The sequence below is a fragment of the Lynx rufus genome, unplaced genomic scaffold (genome assembly GCF_022079265.1).
Source record: "Lynx rufus isolate CCGP_SWC_20201006 ecotype Redwood Valley unplaced genomic scaffold, mLynRuf1.p SCAF_4, whole genome shotgun sequence".
Lineage (NCBI taxonomy): Eukaryota > Metazoa > Chordata > Mammalia > Carnivora > Felidae > Lynx > Lynx rufus.
Genome location: NW_025814856.1, coordinates 112520000 through 112532260, shown reverse-complemented (window position 1 = coordinate 112532260; position 12261 = coordinate 112520000). Strand labels below are relative to the sequence as shown.

The following is a 12261-nucleotide window of genomic DNA, read 5'->3' as shown; positions in this document are numbered from 1 at the left end:
GACCAATAGCTTTCTTCTTCACAATTAATATTTACTAAGTCTCCAGGGCTGAAATTACCTCAGTCTTTTTCTTCAAGTCTACAATCACAGCTGTAGTTTTTTTTTCCATTACTATAGCAACCACAGGAATGCAAGCATTGTGTTTCCTTCTCTATCCAAAACATATAAAAGGGGCCAAAGTAGCAACAACCACCAAGAGACAGATAAATACCCTAAAAAATGGTCATAATTAAGAATTTACATTTATGGGGGTATTCTGAAAGCACATCTGACTTCAGAGCACTTAGATCATTCAACTATGACAAAATACATATTCATTCAAGTTTATTGAATCAAGATTCATTAGTTTCATTTACAGAGACTTCCCACAGAAGAATCCTAAATTTACCAGTTTTGTCTTTTCGTATAAACAAATGATAGGAAAAAATCTCCTCCATTAAAGTTATAGAGAACTTTCCAAATTACATAAAACAATGTCTTATTTATACCCAAAAGGGAGCTAGAAAAAGACCAAAGTGTAAGAAGTTAATAGGTTGATCCCCAATTTTGTTGTTTATACTTCAAAATCATGGTAATAGTAAGGACATTCCTTCATGCCTACAGTTGTGTCTGTAATCTAAATTCATTATAAAGTAACACAAGCACAGTATTTTAAAAAGAACTCAATGGAACTTTCAAACATCTGACTTCCATTCTGTGTATCTATGGTTGTGACTTTAGAAGTCCTCTGCCCCATTCTGCTATAATAAAACAAATTTTAAGGTGAAAGACCCATGGCATAAATAACATTATTCTTCAATGTAAATCAGTAATTTGAGGTTTTGGACACAGGCACATCTGGAGATTTGGTTCATATATATATTTGGGGAGAAACACAGGGATCATCTATTCTGATCTCTTTTTTCAGAAAAAAAGAACTGATGAAGAGATAAAATGATGATAGATAGGTAGACAGATATCCCAGTTCTCACAAAGGAGGTTTCTATCATTGACTAATTGTTGTTGTTGTTGTTGAATTTCCAAGGAAGATGGCTACCCTAATTATTTTCTAAGGACAATATGTGCACTAGCTCCGCCAGACTATGTAGGGCTCTTCCTTGGGAGATGGACCCCGACTTCAATATGTATAATTTACTGAGGTAAGTGCTATAATAGACACATTTACAAAGCACAATGGAATCACATAGGATGGGCCCAAATCTTCCTGGAGCAGCTTCAAAGAGGGAGGATTGCTTTCTGTTGGGTGTTAAACACACTGTGTTCACCAGAGGAAGGCATGAATTTTGGCACAGGGAGCCATGGGGAGGAAGTGTGCCAGAAGCAGAAGATGAAGCAGAAAGTGAGCAGGAAACGGGAGAACTAGCAAATAGGTGATAATTTTAAAAGGATAACTGGGGACATGGATTGCAGTGAGGAGAGACTGTAGAACAGTAAACCAAGGAAGAAGTTAAAGAAGTTATGGTAAAATAGAGGAGATTAATTAGAAAGATATTTAGGAGGGAGACTGTACAGGAGTTAATTGCCTTGGATACATCTAAGAGTCAGTAAAATAAACTAGTTACATATAACCATGATAACTTCTTTTTGTTGGCATATACTTGACATATAATATTATATTGGTTTCATGTGTACAACATGATGATTCAATATTTGGATATATTGAATAATGATCACCACAGTAAGTATACTTAACATCCATCACCTCACACAGTTACAACTTTCTTTTCTTTAAGATCTACTCTCTTAGTAACTTTCAAATATACGATAACAGTATTATTAACTATAGTCACCATGCTGTATATAACATCCCCATGGCTTATATATTTTATAACTGGAAGTTTGTACCTTTTGACCATCTTCACCTGTGATAACTTCTAATTGGAAAAACATAAAAAGCATAAACAGTGAATCATATATAAAATTCTAGATTTGTCCTCAAAATTATGTGTCAACTTCTCTATTTTGTAGTATTCTCCACTCTATGCACTCTATCTTTGCTCTCCAGTTTACCATTATAGTTAAAATTAGTTAGTTTAACACCTTCTCTGACATTTAACTGAAAATGGAAAACACGTACCAAAATAGTCTATGTAAAAAAATCCACAAAAAAAATAAACAAGTGATCTCTTCAGTTCTCAAATAAACCAAGAGATTTAAATATGTTATAATTATTTTTCCTTCATCCTTTGACTGCCATTCCTTTTCAGAGAGAAGAAAAACTCTTTAAAAATGTAACAATCTGGACCGCCTGGGTGGGCCAGTTGGTTGAGCATCTGACTCTTGATTTCAGTTCAGGTCATGATCCAGGGTCGTGGGATTGAGCCCTGCGTCAGGCTCCGGGCTAAGCATGGAGCCTACTTGGGATTCTCTCTCTCTCCCTCTGCCCCTCTCCCCTGCTTGTGCTCTCTCTTGCAAATAAAAAAGAAAATGTAGCAATCCAACAAATATAGTTTTAAATATGAAGGAAAGAATAGCAACTCACAATCATATTATTGGGAAAAAAAATCTACCTTAGTTTTTTTCTAATAAATTCATCTTATTAGGTAGTATGTTAAGAAATAACTATAGCTTGGGACACCTGGGTGACTCAGTCAGTTGAGCGTCCAACTTCGTTTGGCTCAGGTCATGACCTCACAGTCATGAGTTCGAGCCCCATGTCAGGCTCTATGCTGACAGAATCCTACTTCAGATTCTTTGTCTCCCTCTCTACCTCTCTCCCACTCATGCTCTATCCCTCTCTCTCAAAAATAAATAAATATTAAAAAATAAAAAATTTAGAAATAACTATAGCTTTGGAACATGTTACATAACTATGTAATATTACTATAAAAGCTGCTGCCTTGCTAATAGGACAACATAAGACAAAACTATAATCATATTACTTCATTACTATTAAAGCATAAGAAAGAAAACAGCATATTAGAAAGTGTAAGTATCACATTCTCTATATTTCCTTCTTTATTCAATATTATGTTGTTATGATTTATATTGTATGTCATTCAGTTCCTTTGTTTCTAACTGCTGCATTGTAATAGGTCACATCTATTTCATTTCTTGTGCAATTTGCTTGCATTAGATATCTAGGCTTCCTTCACCTCCCTGCTACCACAAATAATACTGTAAGAAATAGACTTAATTTTGCTATGTACTGTAAGATTGCTTTCCAGAATGACCACTTAGGTCTGCACTTTCATTAGCAGTGCAAAAAAAAATTATGTCTTCCCACACCTTTGCCTGCATTTGCTAATAACCCCCTTTCTTAATTTCTGCCATTCTGAGTGAATTGAATGATGATTATCGATATATGAATTTTCACCTCTTGCATTACTAGTAAGTTTGAGCATCTCTTCATATACTTGAAAGCCATTCATAGCTCCCCTTCTATGAATTGCCTAGTCATGCTAGTTACCCATTTTGCAACTTTGTTTCCTGTTTTATATACTCATTATATAAATTAAAGTCACAGGTGCACATAAACTCCTCACATTTTACATAGATAACTGAGTATTTTAAGTATGTGACTAAGTATACAAAGCACCTGCCTGTGAATAGGTTTGCAAAGTACTTTTCTTTCCTTTCTAATTTAACCTAACAATTGTAAGGCATTATTTATCAGAAACTTTATTCTTCAATATTCACATCACCTGAGAATTTACACTAAGTGAAAAATTCAGTTGAAATGAGAATCTATAGGCAGAGCATCAGGAATCTCTAAAATTTCCACAGTAGCAGAAATGTGAAGTAAATCCTACTAGAACAGTATGGTAGAACATACTGTTACCAATAAAATTACAGTTACAAAGGTTGTATAATAATTCACTTCAGAAATACCTATTGAGTGCTTATGGAGGACCAAGCGCCACATTAGATGCAAGGAATACAGACATTACATTTTGGCTCCACACAAAGAGCTCATCATCTAGTTAAGAGAAAATACATGCAAACAATTATTAAAGATTCCTTGCATCCTGTATAGACATGCTTACGCACAATGTGCTATAAGATATAAGAGCTCAGATGACAAGAAACCTGTGCCAGGTGAAAGGGAAGTGCTTTGAAGGGGAGTCTAAAGGTAGGCTGAGTTGTAAGGGACATATGTTTTTGTCAAGTGCCCCAGCAGAGGAGAGAGACTGCCCTCTGGGAAGAAAAAGAAAACATATGCAAAGGCACTGAGGTGTGAAGGGAACATCTTGGGAATTCCCCACTGTTCCTTACTACTACAATCCTAGATATGTAACCAAGTCTTGCTGGAGTGAGATTCGAGGCTAGGGAGATATGCAGGAGGCATGTGATGAAAGATTTTTATGTCCTTCTGTGGAGGCCTCCAGATACTGGGCACATAAGTAACAGAGGCTTATAAACTCAAATATCAGGCATTGGCCTGGGGGTTGGGGATGTGGTAGTGTACAGGACAGACAAGCCTCTGTCGAAGGGTGTAAAGTGAAGAACTGACAATCCTATCTGATATTTTCTATGGTTAGTCTAGGTGCAGTGTGGAATTAAGAGCAGGAACTGAAGCATAGAGGCTAGTTACATTACTACTACAATACACCAGACCAAAACTAAAGCAAAAAAAGTATTTACGATATAATTATGGGAAGTAAAATATGCAGATACAAAGTTGTGGTAATTAGCATAACCACCTTTTGAAGAGTATTTCCCAGTATAAAAACTTTCAAGTGAATAGTCTAATTCTTCCAGTAGTCTCTGAGAATAATATGATGATTGCCTCCATTTTTTAGGCGGATACCGAGCACCGTATCCAAGGCAAACAGCCAGGGGATGGAAGAAAAGGGATGCTATCGTAATTCACTTGGTTTGATATCCATCAAACGTTTAATGAATAACCTGCGCTATGTGTCCGACACTAAGAGGAGGGGCAGAGTGGGGGATTCCACCAAAGTAAAGCCTTCTTCCCACAAGAGTCTGCAGTCTAGAGAAAGAAACCAGTAAGTGAATAGCCAATTACAATGCAGTACAATTGGTGTGCTGATCAGGGCTAAGCCAGAACTGCCTGTCCACTCAGAAATGTGTGAAGTATAATAAAGACATAAAGCCAAATAAGGAAGGAAAATCCATTGCACGAAGGGTGGCAGTGCTGGAATTTGTGTGTTTTCTTAAAAGTCACTTAATGTTGTTACGATGACACTCTACAAGGCTAAGGTCAGACAAAGGAAAGAGAATAATCATCAAACCCAGAGCAAAGATGACTTCATGGCAGTCATTTCTTTCCTTTCTATTAACAGAGCTCACAGAAACTGTGTGGTAACTCACAGGTAAATATCTGAAACAAAGAAGATAGCTATGTAGAATTTCCCTCAGCTTAAAGCTAAGTGTTGAATAATCAATACCAGGAAACAGACTGAAGAGGTGAAACATAGTGAAATATCAAGAACTAAAGAAACTGGATCAGATGACACTGTTTACAGTAAAGGATAAACATGTCAAATTGGACTTAATTACCAATGATGCCTACAGTTTTGCCAGCTGCATCATAATTCAAATCACTCCTCCACTTCTTCACCGAAATATGTTTGAGAATTTGTTTTGTGATACATGAGAACCTCATGTAACAAGTGCCAACTCTAGACTGAGTTTTTAAAAAAAAAAAAACACAAATTCATTTTTCATATTGCATGAAGACATATTATCCACAATATGCTCAAGTAAATTAAGATTAGGGTATTTGCCTGTTAAATATAAATTGTTAGTTTGGGTGTGGGGGGAACTATGGGTAAGGGTGGTTGGGGCGACGGCCTGGAAGATCAAACCATTATTTTATCATTACATTACTATGTAGGTTTTGTCTTAGTACATACTACATATCGATCAGAATGTTCATCAGGCACAAGTCTGAGGGACAATATCTTTTTTGTCTTTGATGAGGCCGTGGTGGATTTTGGACAGAACGCTGGATTTGAATCTGGAAAGTCTATGTTTTGGTCTACTTCTTGCCAGCTGTGTGTCCTTGGGCAAGCCACTTAATAGCTCTGAAATCCAAATTCCTCGGGCAATTTCACATAAAGTTGTTGTGATGTTTAAGTGAGATAACATGTGCCAGCATTTGCAAAACAATAAAATGCCACATAAATATCAGTTATTTATTACCCTATGTGTAATTGTAAATGGCATTACTAAACTCTAATCAAAACCAAAACAGAGTTAAGTTTAAAAAAAAATTCTTGACTAGAAGCAGGCTTTATCTGCTTTCATTACCTTGTCACCTCATAATATTCGTGTTGAAGCTTTTTTTTGGTTGTTGTTGTTGAAGATGTAGGGTCATAATTGATGGGCTCCAACAGAACACAATCCAGAACTTTGGAGAACAAGGAAAAGATTAACATTTTTCAAGTGCTGCAGGGAAAACACTAGTAATTAAAGAGTGTACTTTCTGAGAATTTTGATACTCAAAATCCCTACATAATTAACTATTCCTCTGTCCATTTTTGGTTTGGGTTAGTAATTTTATCCTCTTCTTAAGGGAGAGAAACAAAGGTTAAGTGACTTATACAAAGTTCACGCTAGAAACAATCTTTAGATCTTCAGACTCTGAATCCAGGCCTTTATTAGCTATGTCACAATAAACCTTTCAAGTTGCCAGTGACTCAGATAAAACCTTCACATCAGTCCATTTGTGCCATTGTTCCTTTATCTGTTGTGCCTACTTGAAATATTACCTTGTTTCATAACAGATCGAGATAGTGACCTAAAGCAGGCACATATTCCTTCCACTAACACTTCTGTTACCTTGAGAGATTCAAGCCACATCTAAAAAGCCTCAATGAGAAAACTTTCTGTGAAGCAAAATGGCAAATAAAGCATTTCTAAGTATTACATAGAGGAAAAAATTTAGGTAAAGGTTTTTTTCTCATTAGCCTTATAATTAGCAAGTTGAAGTTCTGACAGGGGTAACACTAATTGTTTCCTTGAGTTCTATGATACGCCTATTTAGGGTAAAATACATTTTCTCTGGTTACTACGTAAGTATTTCCATTATAGTCTGAGATAAAAACAGCAACAACAGTAATAATACCTGTAATTACACAGCATATACTGTATGTCATACACTGTCCTATGTATTATATTACCTCATTGTCCCTACATATCACCAACACTATCTGTAAAAGTAGCCCACTGTTACCCTTCAGGTAACAACAATAATCTTTAGGAAACTCTGAAGCAGCTCCTAAAAGAGATACAAGTTTCACCCTCCTAGCAAAACCACCATCTAGAAAACAAGCAGAACAATTTTAATCCCCTCTAGTGTCGTCAGGGGATTTAGTACCAAGAGGGAGGAGACATTCTGAGAAACAAAATTTCGTGAGCAACATAAGAAAGAAATTTCTTTCCAGATAATATACAAATGAAAACCGAACTTTTCCTGCCCAAATTGAGGGAGGTCAATGAAATCCTGCTTACCCCAAGCGCAAAAGGCCTTTTGCAGCAGATAGATTTTTGCTAAGTGTTAGCAGAATCATTCACATTGAAAAAACATCTGCTTCCCAAAAATTGCACTTATTTGTGCCATAGAAAATAGGAAGAGAAATAACCAGGGCCAGTAGAAATACAGGCACAATAGCTCGATGCTTCACAGATGGCATCTGAGCAAATGCAGACATAAACAAAGCACTCTGCAATGAGGATATGGGCTCAGGTTCAAGGAAGTGATCAGCATGTGGGTCTGGAAGATGTGCAGGGCAGTACAGATCATGGGAGTGAAGACCCAAAGCCAGGGAAACGGCGGGAGGGGGTCTTGTATGATCATGTTCTCCAACACTATTCCAGCGTGAGCAGGTCAACGGCAGGCTGTTTGCTGTTTTGTTTTGATTTGTTTTAACTTAAAAGCTAAATTTGGTTGTTTAAAAAATGGTCTACTATGAATTCAATTCATCTCTAAGCAGTCTTTTGTTGAACGCATGAATCTGCTGTAAGAGGCTGCCTCTCTCTGTCTTGTCAGGAAGAATTCCCCAGCCTGTTGTGACCAACCAAAGTTGTGGCCACCATTTTGAGAGGTCCATACGGGGGCAGAGCAGGCAGCAGCCCTTTTGACAAAAGTACTTTTCTTGAATCTGCACATCCTTCTTGTTGATAGCCTGAGCATAGAGCATGAAGAGAGAGCAGGAGGGATTACTTGTACTAACCCCATAACCCTTCACAGAGCAAAAGGCAGCAATTACAGCACAAAAGCAAATGCACATGAGCCTGACCTAATTCCGAAGCAGTTTTAATTAACTTATAAACTAGACTTGAAATCACACCCAATCTCAACAGAATTATAACAATACTTTTTTTTAATTCCAGACCACTGTGTTGAATCTAGAAATTAAGGGAAAGGGCACAGTTTGTCTTTTGAACTGGCCAAATACTGCTGATATGAAAGTAAAATAATTCCAAAATAGGAATCACAAAACTTTTTCTATAATTATTAAAGGCTGTATCAGAGCATAAAGCTCCAGTTACTTAATTCCATTAAGTATCTACTTGACAAGGCTAAATGCAGGCGAAGTACATCATTGTTGCTATTTAAAATAAGATGAAATGTTAAGCTCTTTAGACATTACAAAGCAGTGGAGCCCGATTTTCATACTTATAACTCGATATGACTATTTCCACAGAATAAGAACCCGGCTTAAGTTGTGTAATCATTTCAAAGGTCCCAATGTCTACTTCCTGGCTCTCTTCTCACCTCTCAAATGTCAAAAACACATTTCCTGACACAGCTGAGATGCATGCCAGCTCCCTGTCAATGAAAAGTAAGAATGAGAACTTTGACACGATGGCCATCAACAGCCCTCTGTGGACGCCACTGTTTGGAACCTGTTTCTCTCTCTGGTGATGAAACATCTTGGTCTGGTGCCTCTACTCTCAGTTCTACATCCTTTTCAAGCAATCGTGTCTTTGTGGGACTTTTTAAGATTCCAAACAAGCCATGTAATTTGTCTCTACTCTCAGCCACTACTTGGTTTTGGAACACAAAACCATTTCTTAAGATGATCAGGCACCAAAATAATCAAACCCTTAATTGTCTAGCATTCCTGTAATTCTTCAGTGACTGGAAACCCAAAAGAAAATACATACCCGGGGAAATAATACAATATGTAAATTTTAAGCTTACTGGAAGTTTAGGAATCAAATGATAAATAATGGAAAATTGAATTAGGACAAAAGTAATGTCAGGGATAGGTAGGGTTGTACCATTTTGCTTTGCCATTTTATTTAGTGAACTCAGTGTTTATTCACAATAACTAGCATATAGTATTCAATAAATATTTGCTGTTAGCATTTATAGTAGTGATTGAGGATCCAGGTATCTCTAAACAGGAATGAAAACAAAAGCAGAAAGAGAAATATATACTACTACATATAATATGAATTTAAAAATATTTAGGGCAGAGAGTTCTTCTGAGGAGATATTCCTTGGAAAAAATACTGTGCACATGGTGAAAGGCAGCAGCTACACTTGTGGTCAGCACAGCATAAGATATAAAGATACTGAGTCACTATGTTACACAACTGAAACTAATAGTGTATATCAACTCCACTCAAATTCAAAAATGTTTTAAATAATAATAATGAAAAAAATACTGTTATCAGTGGAAAACTCCATGGAGAAGAGATCCTGTCTTCTTGTTCTCTGTTTAAGTCTGAATAAATGGGAATAACGTCTGCCACATTTAAGACACTAAAAATATACTGAATGAATGAAAGAATGAATGAATGCAATCACTCGTACTAAAACTTCCCTGTGAGATTCACAACACACACGTGCTAATCAAAGGCCCTAAGAAGTCCTGCTGTAAAAGAAGTCTATTTACTTTCTTTTTTAACCTACAATTTTTAAAATTTATTTGGCACAGAACACTTTTTCTTTTTTGGATGGGGGACTACTCATATTTCAGGGAGCTGATAGATAAAGAAATGTATCTAAGGACTAGAAATTAAGGAACTACCCAGTAAGTGCAACATACTGACCCCAAACATAAAGATACAATTTGTATCCTCAAAGAGCTCAGAGTCACACAGTAAAGACTGATATATTATCTATGAGATATATATATGTGTATATATATATATATATATATATATATCATTATGATAAAAGACCAAGATGAAACATGCTATATTTATTATAAATATTTAAATATATTTTATATAAACATTTTGTATACTACTACAAATGTTATATTAGTATAAACATATTAGTATAATATGTTAATAACTACTGTACTTACTGTTACAATCTATCATAAAATATTAATATTGTGATCATATAATACTATTAGACTAATATAATGTAAATGTTATTGAAGGTTACAGGCTCTTGTGGTAAAACCAACTCACAGAGAGAGAGTAACAGGAGCAAACTTTTTTTTTAATGTTCATTTATTTTTGAGCGCGCGCGCGCACATGAGAGAGAGAAAGAGAGAGAGAAAGAGCAGGGGGTGAGGGGCAGAGAGAGAAGGGGACAGAGGATCCAAAGTGGGCTCTGTACCGACAGCAGACAGCCCTATGCAGGGTTCGAACTCACACACTGTGAGATCATGACCTGAGCCAAAGTTGGATGCTTAACCAACTGAGCCACCCAGGTGCCCAGAGCAAACAATTTTTTTTTTAAATGAACTCTCAGTTTAATGTAAGATTTTAGTAAATTGAATATGTAAAAATTAAAGAGAATTCTCATTTCCCTTCTAAATCTTCCCACTTTTCCATTATGTACAAAATCACCTTGACATCAGATCATTCCAATGAATCTTTTATCACATATGAGTCATAGCATCTTATCTCAGTAGGGTTAGCTAGCCATTAGTTAGTATAAATTCTCATTCACAAGATGACAAAAGAAACACCTGGTAAATTATTCTTTTCTTCTTTGCTCATGCTATACATAATATTGTTCCAAAAAATTTCAAAAAAGCTTACACAAACATATTTTCCAACATTACTCAGGTAAAGCTGAAACTAAAAGTTGGAGACATTCCGAAAGTGTCAAGCACTTTTCTGATGCTCAAAAAAGATAGCGAGTCTCAATCATATGCTATCTCTAAAAGTGTTACTCTGTTATTTTGTTTTTAATCACTGTTGAAAATCCTAATGTAACAACACCTTTATAAAAAGGAATTAGGGCTTGGACGTAGCCAAAAGTGAAAAGCAGAATTCTGGTCCTGGTAGAGGTAGACACATGTACAGGTAATAATAACAAATACCAATAATAAAGTCCACACAGCTTACAACACATGTCCTGAGAAAGCCCCCCACGAGATAGAAGAAAACAAATCTTTGTTCATCCAATGAGCAATTATATTCTAGATGGAGTATTTGAACGTTTACATCCATGACACCATGTAATCCAACAATATTTACAAGTTCACATGATACCTCGATTAAAAGTACGAACACTGGGGTTTAGAGAACAAGACTGACCATTTCCAAATATTCTCCTCACCCTCTCCAAAACAACCAAATCGACAAGCATTAAGAATTAATCCACACTAGAACTATGGCTTGAGCATTAGATAGACCACACTCCAAGTTCAAATCATACCTAAGTTAGAAGAAAGATAAAACACATTCCAGCAGGGTTTGCACCACCTGTCCACCCCTGAAACCAGCCTGTGGATACAGAAAACAATGACGGGGAAACTGAAAAGGATCTGTGAAAGGGCAGAGGATGTACTTAGAGGAAACACAGGCAAAATATCCACAGAAAAAGGAAGTGAAACAATAAATGCAAAAATGATGTCAACAGGTACAGACTTGGTAGTTCATGAGCCTGGCAAAAGGGAAGGAGGTTGCAAAGTCAGGGGACCAGAAGTAGTGAAACCCGTGTGTAGAAACTTCTGAAATTCCAGAGGTGGGGGATGACGATGTGAAAGGATACAGAGTTTGGGCTTGTTTCACTGAATTACATAGTTTGTGTCATGAGGCCACCCACAGTAGGATGCATTTTCAACTATGGCCCCAGTCAGGAATCGGGAGAAGTAAAACATTCCCATACCTCACTCTTTCCAATCATAGCAGAGGTATATAATCACAGAACAGACTCTCCAGTTAGAAGTTGACCTGCAGTATTGAACAAATGAGGGAAGTCAATGCTTGAGTAATAATAATTCATAAGATATTCTGCAGGGCTTATGAAGGGGGAAAATAAAAACTTCCATAGTAATGGTATTGATCCATATTGAGAGATCTTAGACCAGTTGCAGTAGCAGAGATAAAGTATCTTCTGCAAATAGAAACAGGGTCACTGAAACAAAGGAAAAA

The 12261-nt window shown here is 36.4% G+C and overlaps 1 pseudogene; it reads right to left on the bottom strand.

Annotated features, from left to right (window-relative positions):
• The window catches only part of LOC124523432 (triosephosphate isomerase-like), a 56464-nt pseudogene that overhangs the window by 32686 nt on the left and 11517 nt on the right, over positions 1 to 12261 (bottom strand).